The sequence below is a fragment of the Giraffa tippelskirchi genome, chromosome 5 (assembly GCF_054371585.1).
Source record: "Giraffa tippelskirchi isolate mGirTip1 chromosome 5, T2T-mGirTip1v1.2.pri, whole genome shotgun sequence".
In the NCBI taxonomy this organism is placed as follows: domain Eukaryota; kingdom Metazoa; phylum Chordata; class Mammalia; order Artiodactyla; family Giraffidae; genus Giraffa; species Giraffa tippelskirchi.
Genome location: NC_137279.1, coordinates 116972710 through 116988067, shown reverse-complemented (window position 1 = coordinate 116988067; position 15358 = coordinate 116972710). Strand labels below are relative to the sequence as shown.

At 34.0% G+C, this 15358-nt stretch overlaps 1 long non-coding RNA gene across 1 annotated transcript in view; it reads left to right on the top strand.

Moving 5' to 3' along the window:
- The window catches only part of LOC145507886 (uncharacterized), a 173614-nt gene that overhangs the window by 45974 nt on the left and 112282 nt on the right, over window positions 1-15358 (top strand). Inside the window, exon 4 of the long non-coding RNA XR_014055228.1 lies at window positions 5274-5398. This is a non-coding gene — a long non-coding RNA (uncharacterized LOC145507886). The remainder of the gene's footprint in view (window positions 1-5273; window positions 5399-15358) is intronic.

Sequence of the window (15358 nt, the reverse complement as noted above, 5' to 3'; positions counted from 1 at the left end):
GAAGAGCTGAGTCCTTTGAAAAGACCCTGATGCTGGTAAAGATGAGGGTAGGAGGAGAAGGGGACGACAGAGGATGAGATTGTTGGATGGCATCACGGACTCAATGGACATGAGTTTGGGTGAACTCCAGGAGTTGGTGATGGGAAGGGAGGCCTGGCATGCTGCGGTTCATGGGGTTGCAAAGAGGCAGACACGATTGCGCGACTGAACTGAACTGAAGAGAGTCAGGAATAGAAGTCATACAGTTTGTATGGTGTATTGTGCCTCAACTCTAGCTGTAATATTTTAAGAAAAAGTCTTTGGCAAGTATTTTAAAAATGTAATATTTGATAAATCTGAACTTTAGGTACAGTGGTATTTAATTTATCATATAATCTGTTTAGTTTTTTCTGTTTTTTTTAATATTTGCTTTTTAAAAAGAGAAGAATTTATTATTACAATGACTAGCTAGTATTTAATTTTTTTAAAAAATTGAAAAAAAGGCTGGTTTTATTTTTACTATTTTTATTCTTCCTAATTGTATTTTAAAGTTAAGTTTAGTTTCCTATTTTCTCTTTTCATAGATAAGTGAACTTATATATATTTACATACAGATTCAAGATAAATTTTAGGCTTTATTCTTAAACCAGAATTAACTCATGCATTTTTTCTGTGAACATATATGGTTATTCTTTACATTTGAAATTATAGCATAATAACCATCTATCTATAGGATGAAGTTTAAAGTACCTGCCACTATTTCCCCAGAGTTAATTGCTTATTGTAATTATTAGCAAATGTAATAGATAAGCAGCTCATACAGCTCAATAAAAGGAAAACAACCAGCCCGATCAAAAAATGGGCAGAAGACCTAAACAGACTTTTCTCCAAGGAAGACAGATGACCAATAAACACATGAAAAGATGCTCAACATCACTAATTATTAGAGAAATGCAAATCAAAACTACAGTGAGGTATCACCTCACACTTTCAGAATGGCCATCATCAAAAAATCTACAAATAATAAATGCTGGGGAGGATGTAGAGAAAAGGAATCCCTCATATGCTGTTGGTGGGAATGTAAACTGATAGAGATATTATGGAGAACAGTGTAGATTCCTTAAAAAACTAGGAGTAAATCTACCATGCTCTATGCCTTACTAAGTCATTTTAGTTGTGTCTGACTCTTTCTACTGTGTGACCCAGCAATCTCAGTATTGGGCATATACCCTGAAAATGTTAATTGCTCAGTTCAGTTCAGTTCCGTCGGTCAGTCGTGTCCGACTCTTTGCGACCCCATGAATCGCAGCACGCCAGGCCTCCCTGTCCATCACCAACTCCCGGAGTCTACCCAAACCCATGTCCAACGAGTCGGTGATGCCATCCAACCATCTCATCCTCTGTCGTCCCCTTCTCCTCCTGCCCCCAATCCTTCCCAGCATTAGGGACTTTTCCAATGAGTCAACTCTTCGCATGAGGTGGCCAAAGTATTGGAGTCTCAGCTTCAACATCAGTCCTGCCAGTGAACACCCAGGACTGATCTCCTTTAGGATGGACTGGTTGGATCTCCTTGCAGTCCAAGGGACTCTCAAGAGTCTTCTCCAACACCACAGTTGAAAAGCATCAATTCTTCGGCGCTCAGCTTTCTTCACCGTCCAACTCTCACATCCATCCATGACTACTGGAAAAACCATAGCCTTGACTAGACGGACCTTTGTTGGCAGAGTAATGTCTCTGCTTTTCAATATGCTGTCTAGGTTGGTCATAACTTTCCTTCCAAGTTGTAAGCGTCTTTTAATTTCATGGCTGCAGTCATCATCAGCAGTGATTTTGGAGCCCCCCAAAATAAAGTCTGACACTGTTTGCACTGTTTCCCCATCTATTCCCCATGGAGTGATGGGACCAGATGCCTTAATCTCAGTTGTGACCAATTCTATGTGTCCCCATGGAGTGTAGCCTGCCAGGCTCCTCTTTCCCTGGAATTCTCCAGGCAAGAATACTAGAGTGGCCTGCCATTCCCTTCTCCAAGGAATCTTCCTGACCCAGGTATCAAACCCAGGTCTCCTACATTGCAGAAAGATTCTTCACCATTTGAGCCACCAGCCTGTACCCTGAGAAACGACAATTCTAAAAGACACATATACCCCAGTCTTCATCTCAGCATTATTTACAATAGCCAGGGCATGAAAGTAATCGAGATCCCCATCTGCAGATGAGTGGATACAGAAGTTGTGGTACGTATATACAATGGAATATTATTCAGTCATTAAAAAGAACAAATTTGAGTCAGTTCTAGTGAGGTGGATGAACCTAGAGACAGTCATACAGAGTGAAGTAAGTCAGAAAGAGAAAATCAAATATTCTATATTAGCACATGCATATGGAACCTAGAAAAATGGTATTGGTGAACATATTTGCAGGGAAGGAGTGTTGACACAGTTGTAGAGAATGGACTTGTGGACAGAGTGGGGGAGAGAGAGAGTGGGACAAATGGAGGAAGTAGCAACAATGTATATACAATATCATGTGTAAAATAAATAGCTGGTGAGAAGTTACTTATATACCTCAGGGAGCCCAGCCTGGTGCTCTGTGATGACCTAGAGAGGTGAGGTGAGGGAACGGGAAAGGGACTCAAGAAGGAGGGGACATATGTATAACTATGGCTGATTTGAATTGTTGTATGGCAGAAACCAACACAACATTATAAAGCAATTTTCTTTCAATTAAAACATAAATTAAAAATTAATAAAATTGCATCAGAGAAACCTCATATTTTATGTGAATACATCAAGGCAATTGCTGGTTAAATATTGTTTATATTTCTTATCAAAATTCTTACATTTCCTTTGTATCATATAATTTACAAACCACTTTCAATGATTTGGTTAAAATGTTCTAAGATAATCTTACCCTCTGGATGCATTAAAAATATGTCATTTGACTATTTAATTCAAACAAACATCTATTCTTTATGAAAGACTTTCTCAATATGGATTTGCTGCTGACTTGAATAGATTATCCTCTCAATTGAGATATTCAGCATCATTTCATACAACTATGTACATTTTTTAATTGAGATATAATTCATATACCATAAAATTAACCCTTTAAAATTCATGGTTCCTAATATATTGAAAGTGTGTGAAATCTTTACCTCTAATTCCAGAATAGTTTCATTACCTACAAAAGAATTTCAGTACGCATTAGCAATCTCTATTCTTTCTTCCAGGCCCTGACAATCACTTAATCTGCTTTACATATCTATGGATTTGTCCAGTCTAAAAATTTCATGTAAATGGAATCATAAAATATATGACATTTTGTGTCTGGATTCTTTCACCTAACATAATGTTTAAAAAAGCTTCCTTTGTTGTATCAGTACTTTATTTTTTAAAAAGGTAGATGATGTTCTATTATATAGATATATCATATTTTGTTAATCCATTCAGCTGTTGATGGACATTTAGGTTCTAATTTTGGGACATTATAAATAGTATACTATAAATATTCATGTACCACTTTTTGTTTCAGTTCTGTGGCGTATATATCTGGGAGTCAAGTTTCTGAGTTATACAGTTATAGCTCTTTATTTGACTCTTTTGAGAAATTCCTACGCTATTTTCCAAAACATTTGTACCATTTTACATTCCCATAAGCAATATATGATTGTTACAATTGCTGCATACACTTGCCAGCACTTGTGTTTATCCATCTTCTGTGTAAAGTGGTATCTCATTACTGTTTTGACTTCTTTTTTCCTAAAAAATAAGGTTGAGCTGCTTTTCATGTGTTTGTTGGCCATTTGATTATCTACTTTGGAAAAATGTTTATCCATATCTTTTGCCCATTTTTATTTGGGTTATTATCATTTTATTATTGTGATGTAAGTCTTCATATATGCTGGATACTAGTTCCTTATCTATATTATTTGCAAAGATTTTCTCCCACTTGTATTTTTTTTTTAACTTGTTGGGGAACTTTGAAGCCTACTGTTATAAACTTTGATGAAGTAAAATTCCTTCCTTTTTTTGCTACTTGGGATTTTGGTGTCATATCTAAGAATCTAGAACTGAATACAAGGTTACAAAAACTTTCGCTTTATGTCTTCTAAGATCTTTATAGTTTTAGCTCTTTCATTTAGGCCTTTGATTCATTTTGAGATACTTTTTGTATATAGCATGAGATAGTATGAGATAGAGGTCTAACATTACTTATTTTGTATATAGTGTGAGATAGAATGTCCAGTTATCCTATTACCAATGTTATAAACATTATTGGTTCCCTATTGGAATATCTTCTTGAAAATCTATTGACAGTATATGTAAGACAATATATGTATATGAATTCTCAGTTATATTTTATCAATTTATGTGCCTATCCTTTTGCCAGCACCAGAGTGTTTTGATTATTGTAGCTTTGCAGTAAAATTGAAAATGGAAAATTTTGAATCTGCCCACATCATTCTTCTTTTTTAAGATTATTTTTATTATGTTGGAATACTTATATTACTACATGAATTTTAGGAAAAATTGATACAGAAAAATAAAGGAAGTGAGATTTTGATAGAGAATGCTTTGAATATATCAGTTGGGGGAAGATTGCCTTCTTATTGAAATTAACAAAGCAACGTGTTCTTATCAATTGCCGTAATCTGAACATTTGTGTTCTTCCAACATTCATAAATTAAAACCCAACTATCAAATGTACAGCATTAGGAGGGGTAGCTTTGGAGAGTTAATTAGATCATGAGGATGGAGCCCTCACAAATGGCATTAGTACCCTTACAAAAGAGTCCTGTGAAAGTTCTCTTGCCCCTTTTACCTTGTGAGGTTACAGCGAAATGACTGCCAGCCTTCTAGGAAGCAGAGTCTCATCAAAAATAAGATCTGTCAGCACTCTTTGTTTGAACTTCTCAGTTTCCAGAATTGTGAGAAATAAAATTTTATCATTTATAAGCTACCCAGCCTTTGATACTTTGTTATGACAGCCCAAATGAACTAAGATAATATTATATCATCTATCCATGGATGAACATGAAATGCGTTTCTGTTTATCCACATCTGTAACTTATTCAGTGTTACCTTGTAGTTTTCACTGTTAACATTTCACACTTCTTTTGTTAAATTTATTCCCAATTATCATATTATTTTGATGTTCTTTCAGGTGAAATTTTTAGTTTAAGTTTTAGATGGATCATTGCTAGTGTCTAGAAATATAGTTTATTTTTATATGCCAATCTTGTGTTCTGTAAACTGGCTGAACATGTTTATTAGATTTTTTTTTTTTATTCTTAGGAATTTCAACATACAAGAATATGTCATCTGCAACTAGAAACAGATAATGTCTTCTGTGCCAGTATGGATTTTTATCTTGCCTAACTGCCTTCTCTAGAACTTCAGTATGCTGTTGAATAGAAGTGGTAAGAGTGAATATTCTTGTCTTTTTCCTTGTCTTGGAGGGGTTGCTCTCAGTTTTCATTCATTAAGAGTGATGTTAGCTGTGGGAATTTTGCAGATGACCTTTGTCAGACTGAGGATGTAGAAATATTTTTAACACTGTCTTCTAAGTTTGTTAGTGGCACAAACATGTGAATACTACTTTATTCAGCTCATGTTGGGTTTTTATACCATTTTTTTTGTTTATTTTATGTGTATCTATCATATGGTCAATTGGAATTTACACACCATAAAATGTCTAGTAATTGCAGAATTAATCTTCACATAGTAAAATGGTTGGCTAACTGTCTGTCAGATTTTAATCAAGGTAAATCTTTTTCTATCATTAAAATAAGCACTGAGTGATACATATATTAATAGATTCAAATAATATGTTGTTATTAAACACAGAATGCAGTCATAATTTGTGCCAGGAAGAAATGTCATAAACTTCAGATAATGTGATTCTTTTTTCATATTCTCTTTTGCTGAGCAACAAACCAAATTCAAAATTAATTGCTTATAACAACAACATTTTAAAAAATCATTCACATACCTGTGTATCATGTGGGTATTCTGTTTGTCCCTTGCCCAACCTTATAATAATGGTACTAGTCACTCAGTCATGTCCAATTCTTCAATCCCATGGACTGTAGCTCTGTAGCCAGCCAGGCTCCTCTGTCTCTGGGATTCTCCAGGTAAGAATACTGGAGTGGATTGCCATTCCCTTCACCAGAGGATCTTCCCAACCCAGGGATCAAACCCAGGACTCCTGCCTTGCAGGCAGATTCTTTACCCTTTGAGCTGCTTCATCCTTGTTGGGCTTGTCTGTTCATTTGTGTTCTGCTGGCAGGTAAGTTGGGAAATTCCTATCCTATTCCGAAGTCTTGTATAATTAGAATGACTGTCAGTTTGGGTGATAGGGTCAACTGAAGTCTCATTTCCTATTCTCCAGCAGATTAGTCTAGATAATGGTGGCAAAGTTCTAAAGTAGCATGAAGATGAATAGTATTGGTAGAGTGATGTGAATTTTTAGTGATGTTTTTCTCTTTAAAAACTGGGAGGCAATATAGAATGTTTATATATTGATTTCCTACCAGAGTCCAAAGAATTCATGTGTAAGACAAGTACAACTGCATGAATTAGATAGGAAACACTGGAAACATAAGGGAAGAGAGTGTAAATGTGTTCATTGTTTAATTTTTTTCTCATCAACATTAAGAAGGTGGGAAAAATTTAAATCCTTTATGCATATGACAGATTCTTGCATGTAATAGTCATTTAGTAAGTATTATTAAATCTAATTAAATTAATGGATGAATAAATGAATGGAAACAAAAGTTAGGAGTAGTTTAATTCTGGTGATGAAAACTGATCCAAATTTTGAGGGAAGGATGCATTCTAGGTGTATGTAGGGAGGGCTCAGGGAATCGGGGACTGGTAGAACGTGACATAATGGAATATTACAGGAATGGTGAGGGATATTGAACAACAGGTGAGTATCCAATAATTTTGAGAAGATAAGTTGACTCAATCTTTGGTAAACTTTGAGAAAATAAGGAGCAAATGTTATTTTTAAATGGGTGCAAAGACATTAATACTATTATTTAGGAATATATGTGCTAAGTTGCCTATGTCGTGTCCGACTGGATGCAATCCTATGAACTGTAGCCCACCAGGCTCCTCTGTCCATGGGATTCTCCAGGCAAGAATACTGGAGTGAATTGTCATTCCCTTCTCCAGGGGATCTTCCACACTGGGATTGAACCAGTGTGCCTTATGTCTAACCTGAATTGGCAGGCGGGTTCTTTACCACTAGTGCCACCTATCTGAAGATATATCGTTTTTGAAGACGTTTCAGTGAACAGTGTCTCAGTGCAATGGAAATCAGTTAGAAGGCTTCACTAATAAAGTATGAGATACAGAAGGGCTCAGGCTACAGTGGTGTCAGAGAAGATGAAAGTAAGAGTGGTTGGATGTTAAGAACACTTTGAATAGAACATATTGGCTAAATATCTTGTCTCTCATCTTTGTATGCCTTAGTGACACTGTATTTTGGCTAAGGAATCCTACTTCTTTTGCTGTATTCTTTCGTCATTTTTAACCATATTCTCTCCATTTAGATCCCACCTAAAATATCTCATTTTCTATGAAACAATTATTAATTTTTACAGAGTCAATGATTAATATTCATTCCTTTTTGTGTCAGTAATACTGTATTTGCACTTTGTTGAGCACTAAATTGTCTACCTTATTCTATAGTCATTATCTTTATTATTTTTTAAAAATGTAGATTGTGAACCCTATAAGGCTAGAAATGTGTCTTACTGACATTAGTAACTTTTTAAATTTAATGTTTTCTTTTTTCTTTTAAAGTTTAGCCACCTGATAATAAATTCGACCAGTTCACAATGGCATTTTGATGGTGGAGGGAGAGTTCACAAATAACTGAGGCTTCCAGGCTAGAAAACTAGTGACCATTGATAAGATACTGATCTTTTTTCACTGTAAATCTCACTTCCCCTCAAAACAAAATAGTAGCAAAGTGTACAAAGCAATGCAATAATTGGTGAAAAAAACTTTAATGAATAGTTAGGATGAGAATGTATGCATGCATGTGAAGTTGCTTCAATCGTGTCCAACTCTTTATATAATGATTGTATATATACTCTGATGTAATTTTCATACAGCCCTAGGAAGTATTATCATTATCACTTTATGAAAGAAGAGACATTTGAATTTGTCATGCTATAAATAATGGATTTCAAAGTTAGTTGTTAGATTTTTGACCCTATACAAACGTTTCTTTCTTTTGCACCACAGTTTATATTATAATTTAGGTACTATTTTCCTGTGTATTTTCATAATGATTATATTATAAATTTCCACAAACGATAAATTCACCTTCCTTAAATAAGTTTTAATACTTTGATGAGTGAACTGTTCCTGGTACTAGTTTAAACTATGCTACCCATGTATTGACATTTGGTCAGTTAATAGAGTTGAAGCTCATAAAAGTGTTTATTTCTCCTCTTTCTCAGTAATATATAATTTACCTTCCAATCTAAACCTGGCCTGAATGTAGAAGGAAAGGGAAAAAAAACTAATGAAATAACTATTGAAGACTTAAGTTGTTTGACTTATCTTGAGTTTGAAGAAGTGGAATATATTAGTAGGGAGGTTCTTGAACTTAGAATATATCTTTGACGTGAAGTGCATCTAAAGGATTCTCACATGCAAGTTATATGAAAAGTGGCCTAACCACCACTCAGTCTATTGCCAGCAGTTACCTGCCAGTCTGAGTGCTTCGGTACCGTTATAAACATCTGCCAAGCATTCAAAACCAGTCAGGCACAGGATGTCAAGTGTTGTCCTGCCAGCTGTCCTTTCACTCCTCCTGGGATCCTACTGCCCATTTTCAGTTAAAAATACATCTTACTGGATTGAGGCTTTTCTCAAGGTAAACTTACCTATTTTTATGTTCTTCTCAAATTTAACAAAAGTAAAATGTGATTGTCTTTGAATGACCCAATAATTTTCATAGGTCACAGAAGTCTTCCTGGTTATTATATTCTGCAAATGTCTATTATCAAGACCAAAATCTAAGTGTCTGAGATTGATTTTCCAAGAATTTTAGATTTATCATTGAATAATTTTTCTGTCTCATCAGAAAAAGCTACCTATCTATATTATTTAAGGGATAAACATGAGGAAGCTAGTCATCAGAGTGAATGAGTGGCTGAGAATAGTTTAGAATGTTTTCCTTAAATGATTGGTATATGCATATCATTGCAGAATTTGATGAGTTTTAATTACTTCAGCAAAATTTTTAATCACATTGAACAGTCACAGCAATAAATCAAGCACTTGCTTTGTGCTCAGAAATTTCAAGAACTTTGAGACCTACAAAGGGGTACTGTTTTGAAAATATTAGAAAAAAATGAATAAATTTTCAATTGGTTAGTCCTAAAAAGTTTTTGAAAGTTGTAATTAATACTTTATATGGAGAGGTATAAGAGAACTATAAATTGCATGTTCTGGTTTCAGTGGTCTATACTCTATTTATATAATTTAAATTAACAGGAAGGAATTGATAATAATAAAATAAGTAATATAGAATTTAGAAGAAAGTATTGTATTTATTAAGGCTGTTCAAAATATATTGAATAATATTATAACTATATCTTAATTAAAACCGATACCATCTAAACAAATATCTGCCTTTGAATTTTTATATTTATTTCGATTTTATCATTTTAGTATCCAGCATATATTCATACAGTTCACATAATTAGCTATATGACTGAGATAAGTAACTTTATTTTTCGCTGCTTTTATCTAAAAGAGAAGTATATTTATTGGAAGTTGAAAAAAATTGATATTACACATTCTGTAATTACACAATGAAGATTTCTAGCTGAATGTAAGCCAACATCAGATTAATCAATAAAGATATTAACAATGTTCACTGTGTACCTGCTCTGCCCACAGCAGAATCATGAGATATAGGGATTATCAAGATATAAGTTATTATTTAGGATTTAGTCTTCAAGATGAGTGTAGATTGTTCAAAGGAAATTACAATGTTACAATCTATAGAAATTGTTATTTCACTTTCAGTCTAAACAATGTACTTTTTTTAGTTGACGTATCTGAGGCACATAGGTAAAATAATTTGTCTGACATTACAAAACTAGCTTGCTAGTTTAGGTCGGGTAAATGGTTATAGACCCTCAAAATTTGGTGAAAAAAAACCATCATGGTTTATCTTCATGTCACACAATTTTTCAAAATAGATTTTTGGGTCATAGGCAATTCTGTTTCATATAATATTTCTAGAATCCAGGTTGATGAATGAATCATCTGTAACATCAGGCTTCTGAAGTCACTCTGATCATTGAAATTTCAACCTACCATGGGAAAATATAAAGGCCGGAGAGAACATAGCCACTTTCTTAAAGACCCTGCCATGAAAGAGAAACACATTACTACCACTCACATTTCATTATGAAGATATCAGTACAGGTACACACTTAACTACACTAGAACTGGGAAAGGCAACTTTGCTATGTCAGAGAAAAGAGAAATAGATGTTTGTGGACAGTTGCAGAGTCTATCCCGATCAGTTCAGTCACTCAGTTGTGTCCAGCTCTTTGCAACCCTATGGACTGCAGCACTCCAGGCTTCCCTGTCCATCACCAACTCTTGGAGCTTGCTTACTCATGTCCAGTGAGTCACTTATGCCATCCAACCGTCTCATCCTCTGTCGTCCCCTTTTCCTCCTGCCTTCAATCTTCCCCAGCATCAGAGGCTTTTCCAATGAGTCAGTTCTTTGCATCAGGTGGCCAAAGTATTGGAGTTTCAGCTTCAGCATCAGTCCATCCAATGAATATTCAGGACTGATTTTGTTTAGGATGAACTGGTTTTATCTCCTTGCAGTCCAAGGGACTCTCAAGAGTCTTCTGCAACACCACAGTTCAAAAGCATCAAATCTTTGGCACTCAGCTTTCTTTAGAGTCCAACTCTCACATCCATACATGACTACTAGAAAAACCATAGCTCTGACTAGACAGACCTTCGTTTGCAAAGTAATGTCTCTGATTTTTAATTGGCTGTCTAGGTTGGTCATAGCTTTTCTTTCAAGGAGCAAGTGTCTTTTAATTTCATGGCTGCAGTCACCATCTGCAGTGATTTTGGAGCCCCCAAAAATAAAGTCTCTCACTGTTTCCCCATCTATTTGCCATGAAGTGATGGGACCGGATGTCCTGATCTTAGTTTTCTGAATGTTGAGTTTTAATCCAGCATTTTCATTCTCGTATTTCATTTTCATCAAGAAGCTCTTCAGTTCTTCACTTCCTGTCATAAGGGTGGTGTCATCTGCATGTCTGAGGTTACTGATAATTTCTCCTGGCAATCTTGATTCCAACTTGTGCTTCATCCAGCCCGGCATTTCACATGATGTACTCTGCATATAATTTAAATAAGCAAGGTGACAGTATACAGCCTTGGAATACTCCTTTCCCAATTTGGAACCAATCTGTTGTTCTATATCCAGTTCTAACCGTTGCTTCTTGACCTACATACAGATTTCTCAGGAGGCAGGTCAGGCAGTGTGGTATTCAAATCTCTTAAAGAATTGTCCACAGTTTGTTGTGATCCACACAGTCAAAGGCTTTGGTGTAGTCAATAAAGCAGAAGTAGATGTTTTTCTGGAACTCTGTTGCGTTTTCTCCTAATTATTAAGTGACAAATGGGGATTTCAACACAAGCAAGAATAGAGTTTATACTTTTAAATATTACTCCAAGCAAAGCACTGGAGTACTAGAAACTTTTTCAACTAAATCTCCACTTGGGCACTAATACAAATAAGTATCTTCAAATTTAATTAAGTTTAAATTAACTGTCTTTTCACTGGAACTCTTTTCATTTTGCTATAGTTAATTTTATCACTATTTCACATATAGTGTTTAATAAGTATAGATATGTATTTATAGAAAATTAAAATTTCAGTTGAATCCAAATTGAATCCAAATTCAGTAAGCTGAATCCTTATTGATTAAAGTTTAGTTTAAGGGTGTATGGGACAGTAAAATTAGAATGGAATAAAAATCCACTTGTTTCTATGTCATTTTTTTCCATGTACACTGATTATTTTAATGATTAAAGTAAAAATAAATTACTGAATGAAATTTAACTTTTAGGTTAAATTCATTCATATATACATGTAACATTTCATATATGTTATATCAGACATTCATTTGTGTATCCATCCAGCTTATCTATGTATCTATCCATCTAATCTGTTTGTCTCGAATCATTACATGGCACTTTCCCACAGTTTCCTTTTAGTTGCTGTATATTTGTAAAGGAAATATTAACTGAAATCCTAAGAGTGCTATATCCTTGAATCTATTTGAAATCATGGCTGGGAATTATTATTGTGCCAAGAAAAAGAAAAAAAAACCTACACAAATGGTTCACCGCCAGGCACAGAACTTGTAATCCCATTGATTTACTAAACAAATGCTTTCATAAAACCCCAAATCTATTAACAATAAAATATCTGATTGTTCCACATGCCAATTCTTTGTAACAATAGGAACATTAATTTAATTGTAATTAAAATGGAGGCAGGAAGCCTTCAGATTGATTAAATTGAAAGGGAAAAATTATGATAGCCTAAGAAATTTAAAAATCACAATTTTTAATAAGCATAGTTTTCTTCTATTTTAGCTTATATTAAAGATCTTTATTAGTATAAAAATTCTGTCATTCCAAGCAAACACAGGCATTCAGAGTATATTTTCATAGCTAGTAATTGCTTAAAATATTTACAAATTTTTGTAAAATTCAGTTTGATTAAATATGCATTAAAATTAGCTCCTAAAACTGGACAAATAAAGTATACTCAAGTAGAGATAACACAAATATTTTTATTATCAGAAGTTCCATACATTTAGAAATGATAAGTACTAATGGTGCCATGAATACCTGTCTGAATGCAAAATAAGAACTCAAAGTATTTCATAACATAACATTGGATACTGTGTTTTAATACATTTGACACTAATATGAGGCACTGTCACTTATGAAGATAAAAGAAACTGTACAACTGATACAGAGTAATAAATTTTGGTAGTAAAATCATCAAGCAATTTTTCTTGTTACTGTAGCACTAAAGCCAGAGGATAGAAAGAAAGAGCAATTCTTCACCACCAGTTAATTTTTGGCAGTTTGATCTTTTGAGTGCCAAGGTAAAAAGTACATTTTAAGTAGCTCTAATTTTGTCTAAATGGAGAGATTCTAAGGCAGTCAGAGATGCTTTGGGAATAGGAAATGGGAAAGTAATATACAATTATGTTTCTTCTGAGTCTTCAAATATTTTAATATTACATTTGGGTCTTTTGATTGGTATGACTGACTTTTCAAAGTCCTTTACAGTTACACCTTACAAGGCCAAATTGTTATTTTAATTATGCTTAATTGAAGTTTCAGAATTTTATAATTTTAGACTACCTGATTAAACGTGTGTTTCTTTAATGTATGTTTTTAATGACATGATATTATTATAAAATATTAGAGATTATTATATGAAATCTTATTGCTATAACTGCCATCATAAAATTATAATTTCCATAATATAAAATTTTTTATTATATTTTAATTCATTAATAAAAATATTTTAATTCTTTCATTTGTTTTGTATCTTATGGATTTAGAAAATCTATAAATGCTTGTTAAATATTCTAATACTGCTTGAACTATACTGTTGATGTTTCTATTTTTTAATTACTTATGGAAGGACCATGGTATTAATTACTTACTGTTACTCAGTTCATTTGCCTGTAGTTTGAAATCATCAGTGGTAGGTGGACTACTCAAAAGCTTACCTTATAAACTACAACAGATTAATTCTAACAACATGTAACTGGAATGGAAATGTAAGCTGCACCCATAACAAAAGTAGCAAAACATTAAATTCTTGCTACTTATGTTATGGGTATATCACAGCCTTCTTGCAGTTAGTAACACAGGACAGCACTTCAGCACTTCAACTGGTGAAATTTTAAACAGCAAAATCATCAAAAAGCATAAAAAAGAAAAAAAATATAGCACTAAATAGATTATATAATGGACACTGCTCTGTTCACAGTATGTGAGATGAAGCAAGCAGAGCATTGTTTTGCTTGCCTTCATCTGGGATGAGATCTTTAATAATCTGTCAGATTCCAACTGTAATAATATTATAAAAGATTAAATGTATTCTATATCTAAAAGCTGAATTAGCACTTAATTCTGGAAGGAATTAAAGGTATAGAATATGGTTAGACATAGAGATTATTGATGATATTCAATTTCTAGCCAATGACATTGAATAGAAATGTAGTTACTTTAAACTTTACAGAACAGTTTTATTGAATATCATACACATTGTGCACACACACACAGTAGTAAAATAAACCCAAGTCAGATATATTATGTGCATTTTCTAACGCTCTGAAAAACACAACAAGAGGACAAAATCATCTTGCTACATGTAAAATAGTATAATAGTATAGTAGGTTTCTATTTTTTTTTCTGAAAAGGAGTTCCATCATCCCTAAAAATTGATAGTGATAAGGAAGTAGCACCTGACTAGGTGGAATAACTCCTGAGATTAAAAAAAAAATGAAGGAAAGATGTTAGGAGAGAAAAGGAAGAGTGCTGGTGCTGAGAGGAGATAGTGTTGTCAGGCTCTAGACACTCCAAGGTCTAATTGTGTCTACTATGTTGTGTTGTTGTTGTTTAGTCACTAACATGTCTGACTCTGCGGCCTCATGGACTGTAGCCCTCCAGGTTCTTCTATCCGTGGAATTCTCCAGGCAAGAATCCTGGAGTGGGTTGCCATGTCCTTTCCAGGGGATCTTCCCAATCCAGGGATTGAATCCTTGTCTCTGGCATTGGCAGGCTGATTCTTTACCACTGAGCCACTGGGGAAGCCCCTATTTACGATGTACTTTCCTCTATATCAGCACTATCAATAGTATTTTCTGTCTACCAGAGTAACAGATGAGAATATGTAATTTGGGTAAAAAATAAGACCTAGTATTAATTAACTGTTGCTGTGACAATGCTGTGTAATAGAATACTGTAAAATTCAGTGAGTTGAAAAATCCTTTCTATTTCAAGGATAGAATATATATACACATTTTTTTCATTCACTAGTAGGCAGGTCAGTTGGAACAGGTTTCTTTTAAGCTGAACATCCAAATTATGAGTTGGATTCACATCTCCATCTAACATTCTCATCTCTAAATTCCCCTCAGATGAGAATCAGACTCTAACTCTATTCTTCTCATGGAGAATCACAAATGCACAAGGGGCTTGTTAGTTCATATAGGTATGTTTAATCAGTCTGCTTGTACCAACTGGTTAACATTTCATTAGCTAAAAATCAGTGTGTC